The sequence below is a fragment of the Xenopus laevis genome, chromosome 8S (genome assembly GCF_017654675.1).
Source record: "Xenopus laevis strain J_2021 chromosome 8S, Xenopus_laevis_v10.1, whole genome shotgun sequence".
Lineage (NCBI taxonomy): Eukaryota > Metazoa > Chordata > Amphibia > Anura > Pipidae > Xenopus > Xenopus laevis.
In genome coordinates, this window is record NC_054386.1 from 81,409,904 (window position 1) to 81,427,637 (window position 17,734).

Here is a 17,734-nt window from a genome sequence, read left to right on the forward strand (position 1 = left end):
TAGGGGCCGATTCACTAAGCTCGAGTGAAGGATTCGAATGAAAAATACTTCGAATTTCGAAGTATTTTTTGGGTACTTCGACCATCGAATGGGCTACTTCGACCTTCGACTACGACCTTCGACTTCGATTCGAACGATTCGAACGAAAAATCGTTCGACTATTCGACCATTCGATAGTCGAAGTACTTTCCCTTTAAAAAAATCTTCGACCCCCTACTTCGGCAGATAAAACCTACCGAAGTCAATGTTAGCCTATGGGGAAGGTCCCCATAGGCTTGCTAAACTTTTTTTGATCGAAGGATTTTCCTTCGATCGTTGGATTAAAATCCTTCGAATCGTTCGATTCGAAGGATTTAATCGTTCGATCGAACGAAAAATCCTTTGATCGATCGAACGAACGTTTAGCGCTAAATCCTTTGACTTCGATATTTGAAGTCGAAGGATTTCAATTCGAGGGTCGAATTTCGAAGTATTTTTTACTTCGAAATTCGACCCTTAGTGAATCTGCCCCTTAGACTTAATTTTGGTAGGTCTTTTTGAATTTGAATTTTGAAGTTTTTTCAAGTCGAAATTCTGCCCCTACATTTTTTTCAAATTGTAATAAAATTTGGACTATTCCCTAGTCAAAAATACACAAAAAAATAGCTTGAAATCCGAATTTTTTTCATTCGAAAATTCACCTCGACCATTGATAAATCTGCCCCAAATAGTACAAACAGGGGTCATTAAAATAATAAATACAAAATACAGATGTGCAGAGGCACCCATTCAATAGACCCCCAGCCCAAAATTCTTGTCGTTAGGGTGTATTTATTAACGTCACTTACTACTGTATATATAATCTGTCTTGTAATCAGAAAATTCTTGTAATCAGAACCCTGTGTCATTGGCAAATATTCAAAACGTTAAAGCACAGTCTTTCAATTAATTATTATTTGCTTTATATTTACATTCTAGTAGCCAGGAAAACACTTTTTCATTATGTATTCTGCTCACAAATGTCTGTATTTTCTGTATAATTTCACATACATACTAATTTGCTACATTTGCTGATACAGTTTTTATGTTTAGCCCTGATGAGCATAACCCCTGAGTGTCATAACAAGAGGCTGTTACAACTGATACAGTAGTTGCTAACTGAGAAATCCTGAGAAAACGTATCAGCAAATGTAGCAGATTGTATAGGCTCAGTGTCTGCGCCTCTTGTATTTCAATGCCAAACTGAAACACAGGAGAGAGAAACAGCATGTTCCTCACAAGGAAACTACGGGCGACTTCGGAAAACGAATAGCTCTGAGTGCCATCCCCCCGGCGATTTACATTCAAGCCAGTGGGAAGGCAGTTCGGAGAGATTAGTCGCCCCGAAGAAGAGGAGATTTGTCGTCGGGGCGACTAATCTCCCCGAATCTGCCCATGTGTCTCTGCCCTTAGAGCTAGATGTAAATGTATAAATACATAGAGAGATATGGGGCTTCTTTATCAGTACTATGGATAAAAGCATTATGGCAAGTATTAATCACAGAGTTGCTCAATGCCTTGCATCCCTTGGCACTCCACAGCTTGTGTGTTCCGAATAAAGTCCAAGCTAGGTTCATTCCAGAGGATATCGATGCGCCACCCACGTTGTGCCCCTTCTTCATGCAGTGCTGGTAAACACAGACAGCACTGCATACAAAGTATGGCAAAACTCTTTGCACTCCATCCTCGGGATGCAAATCTAAATGGGACAAGGTGCTTTCCCCCAGCCAGAAGCTGATTGATTACTTAAAATAATAAAGGATTTTAGAAGTGCTAAAACATCTTTCTTTCTGCAAAAATAATCAATTAAATGTTAATGCATACAGGCAAAGAGGCGCATTTATGTCTAAAAACACAGGCACTATTAACCAGTCACACCCTGATAGCACCATTGCTATTGTATTGTCTCATGAAATAGATAAGTCCGTTATTCAGAAAGAGAACTGCCTTTCAGTGATTTCATCCTATCAGCTAAATCATAGTCAAATAAACACAGAAGGAGTCAGCATACACAGAAGCATATGATGCCTCTTCTGCCTTTAAGGTGGCCATAGACTCACCAATATTATAGTACGAAAGATCTTTAGTACAGTAATTGGTGCGTGTGCGGTGGGGGGGGGGAAGACATGGAGACCAATATCTGTAAAAAGCCTGGCATTTCAGTAGTCTCTTCAATCAGGCAGGACTGAAAATTTGGATCGGGCACCTTTGAAGGGCTCCAAGCATCGTAAAGTTAATGTTGAATCATCAGATAGAGCTAAAGAATTCTTTTTGTTTTAACCTGCATATCTGACGATTCAGCACATCTAGGGGCCGATTCATCAATAGTCGAATATCGAGGGTTAATTAACCCTCGATATTCGACTGGGAACTAAAATCGTTCGACTTCGAATATCGAAGTCGAACGATTTTGCGCAAATCCTGCGATCGATCGATCGAAGGATTTGAATCCAACGATCGAAGGAAAATCCTTCGAACAAAAAATCACAGGCAAGCCTATGGGGACCTTCCCCATAGGCTAACATTGACTTCGGTAGGTTTTATCTACCGAAGTAGGTGGTCGAAGTATTTTTTAAAGAGACAGTACTTCGATTATCGAATGGTCGAATAGTGGAACGATTTTTACTTCGAATCGTTCGAATTCGAATGAATTTAACCAATTCGATGGTCGAAGTACCCAAAAAATACTTCGAAATTCGAAGTTTTTTACATTCGAATTCTTCACTCGAATTTTGTAAATCTGCCCCTAATATTGGTCGAATATCGAGGGTTAATTAACCCTCGATATTCGACCCTCAAAGTTAAATTTAGCGCAATTCATTCGATCGAATGATTGAAGGAATAATCGTTCGAACGATTTTAATCCATTGATCGAACGATTTTCCTTAGATCAAAAAAATCTAGGTAAGCCTATGGGGACCTTCCCAGTACTTCGACTATCGAATGGTCGAATAGTCGAACGATTTTTAGTTCGAATTTTTCGATTCAAAGTCCTCGTCAAAGGTCGAAGTAGCCAAAAAAGTACTTCGAAATTCGAAGTATTTTTTATTCTAATCCTTCACTCGAGCTAAGTAAATGTGCCCCTAAGAAGAATCGTCATGTCTATGGGGAGCTTAAGTGTATAGTGCTAGCTTTAAATAAATATATAACAGTATTGCAACATTGTTGCTACAAGATGTACTATTGATAATATATTTGTTATTAAGCAACAAAATAGTTACAAGAAGCAAGTTTCTGGATAGGCTTAATTGCAATTTCCTTACTTTTATCACAGGTTAGGCTTAGTCAAGCAGTTACCTGGATTTCATTGAATTTGTGTATGGACTTACACTGGGTTAACCAGCACATTTCACAGGATTTGGATTTACTGGACTTTTTATCTGACTTCGTGTTTTGTAATTGATTTTTCGTACTTATTTATATGTGTTGTTTTAAACATGATAATAAGAAAAGGTGTTATATCTGATGGTTATTTTAAGTATTTTACCCATGATGCACTTTAAAACACGTGTTATACCTGATGGTCACTTTAAGTATCTTTCCCATGATGCACTTTAAAACACGTGATAGGTCACAGGTGGTTTTAAATGTTGGTTTATTGAATGTTCCTTCACACTTGATAAGGGGCTTTGCCCGAAACATGTTGTGCGTATCCACTCCCCAATAAAGAAAATTGCATTCAAAGTTTGCTGCTTTGGATTTGTCCTACACAACATATTTTCTACAGACAGCACCCTATAACCAAATGATACTCTTTTAGCTGCTTCCACTTCAAGCCTGAAGAAATTACAAATGTCAAAATGGAGGACCATGTAGCTGCGCCACAAATGCCTCCCGGTATAGCCTGAGCTTGGATGGCCCAGTAAGCTGCTACAGCCCTAGTTGAATGACCCTTAATAGGAGGAAATTGAAGAGAGCTGAGCACATAATGTAAGCTTTAGTGATGCGTCCCTTGATCCACTTAGCAACAGTACCTTTTTATGAATGCAATCCTATTTCAGACCCAAAAATCAATAGGTTATCACACCTCTGTTCTTTTGCGGTAGGTTGAGATACACCTTGAGATAAACTCTTCACTTTGAATTTATCTGCCTGGTGGAAGATTGCCTTCATTGAGTGCCTGCTCCAAAAGGTTTTTTCAAGTTGAGATACACCTCACTAAATCTATCTAAACTATTTCTTTACTTGCATGAAACAAAGTAATCACTTTCAGTAGGCAGTTCTCTGGAAGTCTCATAATTACCTTATCTTGAAGTATTTTTGATTATGGTTCTTTTCTCAGTTTTTCTCAACTTGAGGTTACCTCATTCAAGAAAGCTGTTTTCATGGAAAGAAGTTCCAGACTGATTGACTTTAACATTGCTAGACTTAACCCAAGAAATTACCAATTGTAGGCTCGGAAGGAGATGAAAACAAACCAGTTGACAGCAGACACCTTTACAGTACACAATATAGGTTTTTGGGGCTTTCAGTGGTATTTGCCCTTTAGGCACATTAAGCGCAATTTCACTATTGGCACTATCAGATCATTACTGGCTTTGCATAAAATAGATTTCCTATCAGATGGGTTCACGGCCACCAGAGCTTTTAAGAGCATCCAGTTGTGACGTAGCCTGCTAGATATCCTACCAGCAATGCACACAGTATTAAGAGTGACCAGAACAATGAAAAAAAATATTTTTAGAGCTATTTTTCTTAAGTATGTATTCCGCTGGTAGGGATGGTGGAAATAGGCCTGTTCTTAAGCAGAGCGCCTCTGGCGTGTCTGATCTTTAATCAACTAGTAAATACCCATAAGGTTGTTGTGTTGCATCTTCAAAAGCCTCTAAAAAGAAACATATTTTTCCAGGGTACATTTGTTTTGCCAGTGTAATAATTTGTAACATCACAAGGGTTTTTAAAAAGCACCATATATTTGGGGGCAAATTCATCAAGGGTCGAATATCGAGGGTTAATTAACCCCCGATATTTGCCTGGGAATGAAAATCCTTCGACTTCGAATATCGAAGTCGAAGGATTTTGTGCAAATACTTCGATCGAACGTTCAAAGGAATAATCATTCGATCGAACGATTAAATCCTTCGAATCGAACGATTCAAAGGATTTTAAACCAACGATCGAAGGCTTATCCTTCGACCAAAAAAACTTAGCCAAGCCTATGGGGACCTTCCCCATTGGCTAACATTGGGTTCGGTAGCTTTTAGGTGGTGAACTAGGGGGTCGAAGTTTTTTCTTAAAGAGACAGTACTTCGACTATCGAATGGTCGAATAGTCAAACGATTTTTAGTTCGAATCCTTCGATTCGAAGTCGAAGGTCGAAGTAGCCCATTCGATGGTCAAAGTAGCCAAAAAAACACTTCGAAATTAGACTTTTTTTTCTTCTATTCCTTCACTCGAAGTTAATGAATTGGCCCCTTGGTGTTTACGTTTTTTGTCCGTCTTTTCTCACCCTGACAAAACACATTTTGTACAAGATACACAATACTTAAGTTTCTGTGATGCACATACTTGGTAAATGCTTTTTCTATTTCAACATTGTCACTAGCGCTTTCCATAAGGTCTTCAACAATTGTCAAATTTACCTTACCGGGTGGGAACAAATCATCATCCATAAATGTGTGAGGTAGACCCTCAATAAACCTAATATGTGGAAATGAACAAGATAATTCATCATACAGTTTCTGCCAACATGCATAAAACCAAACAATATTATCAGGTTTGTGCGACAAATGTGTATCAGCATTGGTTAACAACTGTTTTACAAAATAACTTTTTCCTGAGTTAGATGGACCTGCTAAAATACAGGAGAATGGGTGTTAAAGTCATGTATCCATCTATTTAGTAACCAAAAGGTAATGTTGCACAATTGTACGACAGCTGTCTCTTTGTGTAAACACACTTTTATGTTTTCCGTAGTGTCCTGGTCTTTATCTGCCAATGTTTCTTGTTTCTGACAATACCAGATTGTTGTGTTCCTATTGTTTTTTGCGTCTTAATGTCGAAGTTGTTTGGATAATCCAGAACCAGGTCTTTTAAAGGGCTGTCAAAATGAATTGCCTGGGTGTTCTCAACATTAAAAGTTAAGCCCTTCACCTTCAATGTTGTTTTACCTGTATTAAGCATGTAACTATAAGTCTTTGGGCCTGCAGATACAAATTCTGTAATGTGTGTGTTATTTGGCACCTCACTGTTCAGTTCACCCAGGTAATCTCCCAAAGGTGGATTCCAGTCACCCTCTTTACTTACAAAAATAACAGTCAGTGTCATGTTAGAGGCACCTTTCCTGTTGTCTATCTAGAAGTGTGTACAATTCTAGTCTGGCATAAACTGTAGTTAAGCAGGCTATAAAGATGTTTTATATATAAGATGTTCACACAAGTGAAGGAGGTACTCTCTCGTTTGAGGAAGAACTCCTTCTTTGCCAAGATTGAGAAATGTGTCTTCAAAGTGGCCAAGAACCCTTTCCTCGGCTATATCATCTCCCCAGAGGGTTTCCAGATGGATCCTGCTAAAGCAGGGGTCCCCAACCTTTTTTTACCCATGAGCCACATGCAAATGTAAAAAGAGTTGGGGAGCAACACAAGCATGTAGAAGTCCCTTGGGGTGCCAAATACGGGCTGTGATTGGCTATTTGGTAGCCCCTATGTGGACTGGCAGCCTACAGGAGGCTATACTTGGCAATATTCTTGGTTTTTATGCAATTAAAACTTGCCTCCAAGCCTGGAATTCAAAAATAATCACCTGCTTTGAGGCCACTGAGAGCAACATCCAAGGGGTTGGAGAGCAACATGTTGCTCACGAGCTACTGGTTGGGGATCACTGTGCTAAAGTCTGCGATCCAGGAGTGGCCCCTTCCTTTGAGCACCAAGGCAATACAAAGATTTATCGGGTTTGCTAACTACTACTGACAGTTCATCAAGGGGTTTTCCTCCCGCATTGCCCCCATCCTTTCTCTCATCCGAAAAGGGGGTAAACCTAGCTCATGGCCCCCTTCAGCTGTTGAAGCATTCCAGTCTCTGAAGGATGCTTTCTCCGCCACCTCTGTCCTTCGACACCCTGATCCTGGGTTATTCTTCTCCATTGAGGTGGATGCATCTGAGGTTGGCGCTGGAGCTATCTTGTCCCAAAGACATCCTGCTGATGGGAAATTACATCCTTGTGCTTACTTCTCCAAATAATTCTCTCCTGCAGAGCAGAATTACGATTTACTTCCAAGGCTAGCCATACTCGCCCTAGCGGTTTATTACAACTTTTACCCATCCCCTCTCATCCATGGACTCATTTAGCAATGGAATTCATTGTAGAGCTTCCACCCTCAAGAGGGAACACTGTGATCTGGGTAGTTATTGACCGCTTCAGCAAGATGGCGCATTACATACCATTGCTGACATCCCTGCTGCAGACGATCATGCAGCCCATATGTCTGCTATTTGGGCTGCAACCAAATCAAGTTTGGAAAAGAGCGCTCTTGTGCACAAGACGTTTGCTGATCGGAGACACATGTCCTCTCCTCCATACAAGGTTGGTGACAAGGTTTGGTTATCCACTATGAACATTCACTTAAAAGTGCCTTCACCCAAGTTGGGTCCAAAATGTATTGGTCCATTCTCCATCGTGGAGATTGTCAATCCTGTGGCTTCAGCTTCCCCCTGAGATGTGAATTCCCATGTCTCCCTGGTGAAACCAGCAATTGCCAATCGCTTCTCTTCTGATCAGTCTCCCCCTTCAGCTTTCTCCATGGATGGCCAACAAGAATATGAAGTGGAAAGGATCCTAGACTTGAGATTCTCCAGAGGGTCTCTACAATTCCTGATCCACTGGAAGGGCTTCGGTCCCGAAGAATGTTCATGGGAAAAGTACTCTGATGTCCATGCCCCTCGCTTGGTGAAGTTATTCTACAAACAGTTTCCCCAGAAACCAAGACTTGGTGGTCCAGTGGCCCCCCGTAGGAGAGGGGGTACTGTCAAGACTGCCGGAAGCACCCAACGGCTCTGCTTACCTTCTGTGATGAAAATCCAAGTTGGCGGCGCCCATGCTGAACACATGGGTGCGGCGGCGCTGCATGATGACGTCATCACTGTTGCCGGGATTTTGTAATAAAAGGGCGCCCTGGACTCTGAAACCTTGCCCAATTATAGGTCTTCAATCCTGTGAGTACATGGGTGTATTATTGTCTGTCTGATTCCTGGTTTTGATTCCTGTTGTGATCATGACTCTGATCCTTATCTGCCTGCCTGTTTGAACTCTTGCCTGGACTTTAACTAACGATTGTGCCTGATTATTTGTACTGCAGACTTTAGCCCTTGTTGGGCTTCCTCCTCGGTCCTGACTCCTCCCGGTGGGAGTCGATAGGCCCCCCGACATTACCGTGCTTTAGTAAACGGACCCGTTAGCTGTACATTTGAAATAAAATGTGTATTGTATATCTTAATGGGTTCAGTTACAGATCATTGCTGCATTTTCACAATGTGTTATACATATTTGGTTGTTATTACAACACTGTGGGGCTGATTCACTATGGGTTGAATATCGAGGGTTAATTAACCCTCGATATTCGACTAGGAATTGAAATCCTTCGAATATCGGATTTAGCGCAAATTCTGCGATCGTACGATCGAAGGATTATTCCTTCGATCGAACGATTAAATCCATCGAATCGAACGATTCGAAGGATTTAAATCCAACGATCGAAGGAATATCCTTCGATCAAAAAAACTTAGGCAAGCCTATGGGGACCTTCCCCATAGGCTAACATTGACTTCGGTAGCTTTTATCTGCCGAACTAGGGGGTCGAAGTTTTTTTTAAAGAGACAGTACTTCGACTATCGAATGGTCGAATAGTCAAACGATTTTTACTTCGAATAGTTCGATTCGAAGTCGTAGTCGAAGGTCGAAGTAGCCCATTCGATGGTTGAAGTAGCCCAAAAAATACTTCGAAATTCAAAGTTTTTTTACTTCGAATCCTTCACTCGAATTTAGTGAATCGGCCCCTGTGTGTTCCTTAACGTTAAATGCAGCATATATTTTTATACGAAATGCCCATGGCTATGTGATGTAACATGAATATACATTAATGACCGCAATATGAGCTAACGGTATCCTGTAGCTGGTGATTTTGGTATGTTTTTCTTTTAAAATTTCTTTTTAAAAATTGTATAAAATCCTTAGGAAATGCAATATTTTCTGGTGATAACCCATAACTATCAAAAAATATAGAGTTCTTACCATCACATAAACAAATTACGACCCAGTGATGCCCACGCTGCCGTGAATTGTTGGTATTTACAATATATGCAGAGGGCTTCTGAACTCCCTTGTGGCGCGGTAATAAGTCGCATGGAAATACACCCATAAAAAATTTCTGTGCCTGTGTGTCTAATTTCACAGTGTGCGTTATTTCTGTTATTCATTTTTAATTATTTAATCATACAATATTTTCCTTCTGTTGTTTATCTCAAGAATGTTTGCATTTACAGAATATAGAATCATATTAATAGAAGTTGGTGTAGGTTCTGTGAATTTTATTTAATCTCTCAGATTTCCAGTCTTTACTAGAGAGAATGAGCTCCTGGTTCTTGATCTGGTGATAAATCAAATGCAAATAAAGTAAAGCCTTTCATAAACTCTTCACGATCCACTGAAAGAACGTTATCCGACTTTTGTACTTTTTGTGTACTAGGGCCATGTATTCGCGAATTGCAGAATCATTTCCAAAATCAAGCATTTCCACTCAGCGGCTGCCCGTCGACATATAAAGTCACGGAATTTATATTATAATGATGAAAACATAGGGGATTCTTTTTAAAATTGCTGCTAAAAGAATCATTGTCAGTTAATCCTAATATTACAGTTTTAGTATTTTGTCCCAGAAAGAGATTTTCATAATTAGTGATTCTTGTACCCGCAGGTTTACTGTACACTTTCAGAGACACTCGATTAATGGCAGTGCTTGGCTGTGACCAATTCTGAGTGCTGAAGAGACTTGCACTCTTATAACATAGAGGGCTGCTTGTAAGATTTGCACTTTATACTGTTCAGCATCAACAGACATTAAGCATAAAGAGTCTTTATTTCTAGACAGTTTCATTTTGAGATCAAGTCCATTCAATATCAAGCGGGATGAATTGAAAATGACCCCAAAGATAGGTCCAACAATTTCTACAGATTTTGAGTGGGCAGTTAACTGTGCCCTTTTATTAAAACCTTTATTTTCACCATCAGTTGTGCGAACATGATGATGACCAGCTGTGTCTTTATAAAATAAACCAGCTGTGAATTAACAGCCCACGGCTGTTCATCGCCCCTTCCCTTTATTTGTGCAAATTTTCATCATCGTGACTGGAGCAATAGAGATTGGCACACAGGAAATTTTAAAAATGATTGTATCTCCAGCAAATCCCCAGTATTTTCTGAACCAATATGGGTGTGTTTGGGCAGCATACCGCCCCCCGAAAATCCGCCCTGGCCTTGGTGGCCTTTCCACAAATCTGGGCCTGATAGTTCAGGAGGGTCTCAATGTACGCTCTGTATATATAGATTGTCAGATTATGAAATTAACCTGTCACCCAAAGTTTTATCCACTTGAATAAAGAGACTGCCTATAGGATAATTAATAAAGCAATTTTGCAAAGTATGTACAAAAGTGTGTTATTTAGGTCATAATAATATTCCCTACTCCCTGAGACAAAGAATTCCAGAGGTGTGTTGTCTGCAAGTGCTGCTATGGGGTGTACCTCAGATCAGCATACTCACAGACAGCACCATAAATTCAGCAATGTTTTGGACTTGATAAAAGACTCATGACAGTCTGAAACGTTGCTGAATTTTCTGGTCAGAGCCCATGTCCTAATAAAGGCGTTTTAATCAAAGAATTTTGATGGCTGGTGCTGTCTGTGAGTATGCTGATCTGAGGGAACAGTGTTGTCACGGCCGGCACCCAATACCAGAACAAGTGCCAAGTACCCAGGTCTCGGCTCGGCTTCACCAGTAGTGTGACCACCGTTGGGCTTCGGGAGGAGCCCTCAGCTTAATTGGGTGCCACGTGGACTTAACGAGGGGTACAAGGCGAGATGTTCTGGCTGGCGAAGGGGCACGGCTGGTAGCAAAATCTTTTGGGCCGAAGGTCACAGTACAAGAGGATTAGACAGAAGGATGGTCAGACAGGCTGGGTCGAGGCAGGCGGATATCAGAATCGTCAGGCAGGCAAGGGTCAAAACCGGGTAGTCAATCAAGGGGTTAAGCAGGAGAGTTGTCGTAGGCAGGCAAGGGTCAGGATACAGAATGCAGAATAGTCAGGAACAGGCAAGGTCAAACACGGATAATCAGATCAGAATTTCAAAGACAGACACACAAGGCTCAGGAAAACCACTAGAACAAGTTCTATCACGGGCACTGGCTGGGAGTCAGAATGGGCCTTAAATACAGACAAAGTTCGCGCCAAAACGTGCGCCAATAAAAAAACGCCTGTACCTTTAAGAGGCGCGCAGGCGCACCGCGTGCGCCCTAAGAATCCAAGATGGCGCCGGCTCTGGCCTAAGAACCACGCAGTGGGCGTCCCCGCCGATGGCGCAGCGGGCGACCCCGCCGCACAAGTAATTTTGAAGTGGACATTGGATGACTTGCACCAGATTAAAGCCAATTCCTGGAGTGTGCTGACTAAACCACTGATGGGGTGTACCTCTACATAGATGGATTTTTCTATACTTGTCTGTGTAGGTGGAATTTTATAACATCAGATTTAACACACTCAACAGAACTGCTGTGCACAAAATATGTTGCTCTGTTAAAAGATTTCAACGGGTGAACGTCTAGAAGTTTTCTTCACCCGACGTCTTTTATGCGGTGCTCTTTTATTGCCGGTTGTTGATAAGAAGGCAGCATTATAACGCAACTTGTATTTCCGAGACTTTTTACTTCTGTATACAATTCCTGATACTTCTTGTTTATGGGCTGTGCTGTTTAATCTATCCATAACGGCAGTTGAAACATTAGCCATGGTGTCTTTGACTATGTTTTTAGCAAGTATTTAGGAGTGCTCTACCCTCTTATATTCACCTTTGTAGGTCCAGGCGCTAAACTGGAAGACCTTTGCCTGCAAGCTGGGTCAACTTCTACATCCAATGGAAAAAATCCAGTAGCACACCGGTAAAGTTGTAAAAATCTTCAGTGATTTATTAGCCCAACTACAAACACACAGAGGGGCAACGTTTTGGGCCCAACTGGACCCTTTATCAAGGCTTGATAAAGGGTCCAGTTGGGCCGGAAACGTTGCCCCTCTGTGTGTTTGTATATGGGCTAATAAATCACTGAAGATTTTTACAACTTTACCGGTGTGCTACTGGATTTTTTCCATTTGACTATGTTTTTTGCAGCATTCTTTATTTGTGGTTTTATAATTTCTGGGCCTCTCCTAAAAATCGGGGAAATAGATAATAAATAATAAATCCACTGAATATACCCCCAAATTCCTGCCCCATGCATATATTCAGCACTACGGAACCTGTCTAGCCCATGACCCGCTTGTGCAAGGTAATAAGGGATGTACACAATTGGGTCCCCATACTCTCTTTTGGACAGCATTTTTTAAGTATGACAGCAACTTGTGGGATCTAAATTGTAATCTCACAATGCATTTACCGTACTTGGATTTAACAGGTTTAGACTGGTCTGAATAAATTGAAACAGTCACTGAATCAAAGTGCTGTTTACAGACAGGTATGTAATCTGGTCGTATAAATCATTGTGTGATTATTTCATTGTTTTTACCAGTGATTTCTACGATTCAGAGAAGCTGTACAAAAATATCTCCAACTAATTAATGTTGTATTATGTCCGTGTACACAAACAATGTGTAAAAGCCAGCTTTTATATCAGGGTAAAATCTTTTGCTGCCCTGTTGCATATTACCAATTTTTGTATGAATGGCTAAAACATTTTCCGCAGCGTCTATCTGCTTAGTGGTTCAATTCTGCGCTGCAATTACATCATGTGTTTGTATTTCATGCTCTTGAACTGTTAACATTTTACCTGGTACAACAAATATGTTATTTGGTAAATGGAGAGTCGTGCCTAAAATACACGCTAGTTTTTCTCCTGGTATAAATGTGTGTGTCTGAGATTCAGTAACAGAAACAAGCCTTGCCAACTCATCATATTGTAGTTTAAGATGTTCATTTGGAATCTTCAAGCATTGAAGTTTTACATTTATGACATTTACCAATTCTACTAGAATAAAAGCCTGGTTTTACAAAAAATTACACTTCCCTACAAAGAATGTACCCTCTTCTCTTTCAAAGCTATTCCAGCTTACAGGAAAGCTGACCTCTGTAATAGCGACCTCCCATAGACCTCAAAGATCGATAGCTTTTGATAATTTAGTAGTATAATTAGCTATGGTGTTGTCAGTAGATGCATTGCTGGCCAGAGTCATATAGAATGACCCATTATCCATGGTCTATAAATGAGTCAATTGCATCTCCTCAATCCAACTGTTAAATTTTTGTGGGTAGCCCAGACACTTTACAAAGTATCGTGTACCGGTAATTCTTTTAATTTTCTTCCGTTTGATTATTTTCTCTATTTTGTATATACGCTGCTGTTCTAGAGGCACTTTTTGTATTTCTTCCGTGTAGAAAGAACCATCTATGGGCTCCTCAATCAGATCCTTCAGTTTATAAAGGGGTTTGAGGCCTTTTGTGTTTATATCATAAATGACAAAAATTTAATCTGTGTGGCTCTGCTCATATCCTTTAGTAAAAGTACCTTTATATTTAGAGATTCTGACTTGGTCATTGATTTTTAATGCGGGTATAATCTTTTTAGAAGACGTATATGCATAGTAAATATTTTTTTACATTTTTAACTAGTTATATAACATCAGCAGGTCTACACTGTATTGTTGAATGATATGTGTGGTTGTAACTATATACTAAGTTAGGTAAAATATCAATATATCTAAAAGTGTTACGTTTTGTAAAATTGCCACATTTAAGTCTTTAAAATGCTCTACTACAGCACATTTCACACTGTTGAAACAAAATTACTTATTTCATATCTATTAAAAAGCTGCTTAATTTCTTTATTCATGAATTCTTTACCACGGTCTGTTTGTATTTTATGAGGTATTCTGTGTTCCTCTTCAAAGGCCGTGGCCACAGATGCACCTGTCATATTATGTATCCCATAACACCATGCATATTTCGATCTATATACTGTCAAAATATATTTTATACCGTCATTTTCTTTAGACATATCTATCATGGATACCAGATCTGCTTGCCACTGTGTGTCAAAGCAATTACTTTGTTTCTTTTAAAGTTCTTTATAGCTGGTTTATGCAATCTATAAACATCTTGCTGATGCTTTCACATCTTTTCTTTATAATCTGTGTTTTTCAACTTCTCTGTACAGATTTTCAACACCACCGTAAGATCCTGGGGCTCTGAAATTAAAATATCACATTTGTAGTATTTGTTTTTTATTCTCTCTTCAATGCAACCACTATGAGCCCTGTTTGCAAATCCCTTATACAACTATTACTTCACACCACAAAGACCCATGTTTATTCTAGTCCAGACATGACTAGGTCACTCCCTTGTAGTCCAGACATGCATGGGCATGTTCGACGTATTGCTATATATGCCCCAACATGCACACTGTAGACACGCTCTCAATTTCCATTAACCAATCCCAATGGTTGTTCAAGACCAGGCAATAGCACGGCTGAATAAGCAACGCCATTGGCTGATCATTGTCACGTAGTGTCAGCCTTAGCCGGGTATACTGGGAGGGGCCAGTTACAGAAGGTTGGGTGTGGCTTAAACCAGAAAAGGGGCAGGCACCTGTCACTTTACAGGAAGTGGGTGCCCTCACAAGACATCGGAATGCTCTCTGATCCAGTTCCCACTCCCTTGGTATCAGATTCTCCCAACTTACAAAATCCGCTAACACCATTCCAGCAAACTTTCCATTGACTGCTCCCAGCAAATTTTCCATAGATTTTTATTTATCCGCTCTCTCTCTGCACCCTCTCTCCTCTTACCCACTAGACTAGAGGAACTCATCATGTATTAAACAAAAGAACATAAGTAGCCCATAATATATAATATATATACAGTAGATCCATAAGACGATGTCAAAACAGCCTTCGGCTTGGGCTGCAGACTGGCATCCAGATACAAATGTTATCGGCAATGCACACCAACCCGGGGCCAAATTTAAATTCTCCTCTCTGCAAGTTTTCTGGAATGCACATGTGCACTCCAGCTTCCCTCTAACAGCACCTTCCAACCATCAAGAATAAATGCCCTACAAGTGAATGTTCTAAAATCGAATAGAAAACCTTCCCTGGGCAGTAAAGGCTTCTACAGCAGCAAACAGAGAACCGGGTTCATATGGATACCACTGGTTTGGAAAGGAGAAGTTGGACAGTATGGTTTCCAGACACTCATGGCCATATAGTGTAAATGTCTGTTTCCCCTAGAGCTGGACATGCCCAGAAGTAGTAAGGCCAATTTCGTTGGCAACTTTTGATGTGTACACATACATATATATATATATATATATAGATAGATATATATATATATAGATATATATATATAATATCAAAACAGGGGGGTTGTGGGAGCACTCTAAAGGCTTTAAAGTATATATATATAAGTATAATAAATGCTATTGCATATGTACCCAAATAGGGGTTATTATGTTACAGAGTTATGATCATAACCGCCATTCGGGGTTTACCTTGACGTGGTATGGTGGCTTATCAATTTTATGATCATAACTTTGTAACAAAATAACCCCTGTTTTGGGTACATATGCAATAGCATTTATTATACTTATAAATATACTTTAAAGCCTTTAGAGTGCTCCCACAACCCCCCTGTTTTGATATTGTATATGTATATATATATATATATATATATATATATATATATATATATATATATATATATATATACACACAAAAGCCATGAATATCTTGTAAATTATATCCTTATAAACAGTGAGTTCTGATGTCATTTCTGGCACATGACTCACTGAAACGTGTGTATTATAGTAAATAAAGTACCCCCAGTTGCAAAATATGAGGATATTAGAAGTTACCTCGGAGTTCCATGACCTGTATAAAAACACTCGGCCTTTGGCCTCGTGTTTATATATGGTCATGAAACTCCTCAATAATTTATATTATCCTTATATTTTACAAAAGGGGGTAATTTATTCACTATATATGAATTTTTCGCCGTTCCGCAAATTTTGCTGGAAATCCACAAATTTTTCGGCGAAGCAAATTCGCCCATGACTAATCACAGAAAAATCAGTACAACCCAGAACTATATACTAACAAAAATATCTATTTCACTTGTCTGGAGCACCAGCAAGAAATTAGGACAACATACAAACATACTTAATTGTCACCTAAAACCCTGGTTTTGTTTAAGAGAAAATCTGGAACTAAATCTTTTCAGTTTTATGTGCACCTTACATTATGGGCAGGGGATTAAGAAAGCAACTTCACATTCCTGACAAAGTGTTTGTTTACAGGGCTGAGTAGTGTGTTACTTGCTTTTAGTTCCAGTTAAAGGGGTGGTTCACCTTTAAGGTAACTTTTATTATGTTATGGCACGGCAACTTTTCAATTGGTTTTCATTATTTTTTATAGTTATTTGCCTTTTTCTTCTGACTCTTTGCAGCTTTCAAATGGGTGATCCTTGTATTCAACCTTCAATAATAAAAAATGAAAACAAATTGCAAATTGTCTCAGAATATCACTCGCTACAACATACTAAAAGTTATCTCAAAGGTTAACAACCCCTTTAAAGGCTAAGTCATCAGCATAAATTAGTTCCGCACACTTGTTCTCTGTAAAGGATATGATAAAACTAGAAGTCTGTGCAACATTGCCAATTGCAGATACAATACAAGTTTGAAACTATTTACAGGGAATCATGGTTTCTTGGAAAAACCACAGTTACAAAATGCCCATAGATACACTATATATATATATATATATATATATATATATATATATATATATATATATATATATATTTATATATATATATATATATATATATATTCAAAGGAAATTGCAATAAAAAGTGGTGAAAGCCTTCTGAAAACAAGAGGTATTCCCCTACTTCAGTCTGTTAACAACAAACTAACTTATACCAAACAAGAGGTTGTTCACCTTTGAGATCTTTTAGTATGTAGAGAGTGATATTGTAGGCTCACAGCGCTCATGGCTCGTCTTGGTTGATGGATGAATTTTGGGACTTGAAGTCCTTCTGATTTTTAGGCAACCCATGCCCCACCTAATATGGAAGGCAAAGGTCCTTCAAGTCCCAAAATCCATCACTTATGAAATCACAAATATGAAAGAGTATGCTGAAGCCCATATCCATAGCCCATATCCTTGATCCATTCTTGGCCTTGTGCACCATTGCTACTCGGCCTGGCTCGGAAGTGAATGAGCTGGGGCAGAGCTGGTTTGTGGCTCTTCTGAATATGTCACATGCAGCATACCCTATTTGATACATGTGGCAGCTCCTTTTGCCCAGTAGCGATCCTAGAGGGGGACAGGCCCTGGTGCCTGACGCGCCGCAGGGCCCCGCCCCCCTCTGTACGGCCGCATTTGGCCGCATTTGTTAGTGGCACACTGTCATGCTCCTCCTCGGGAATAACTAGCCAAAGAAGCTAATATGAACTAATCAAA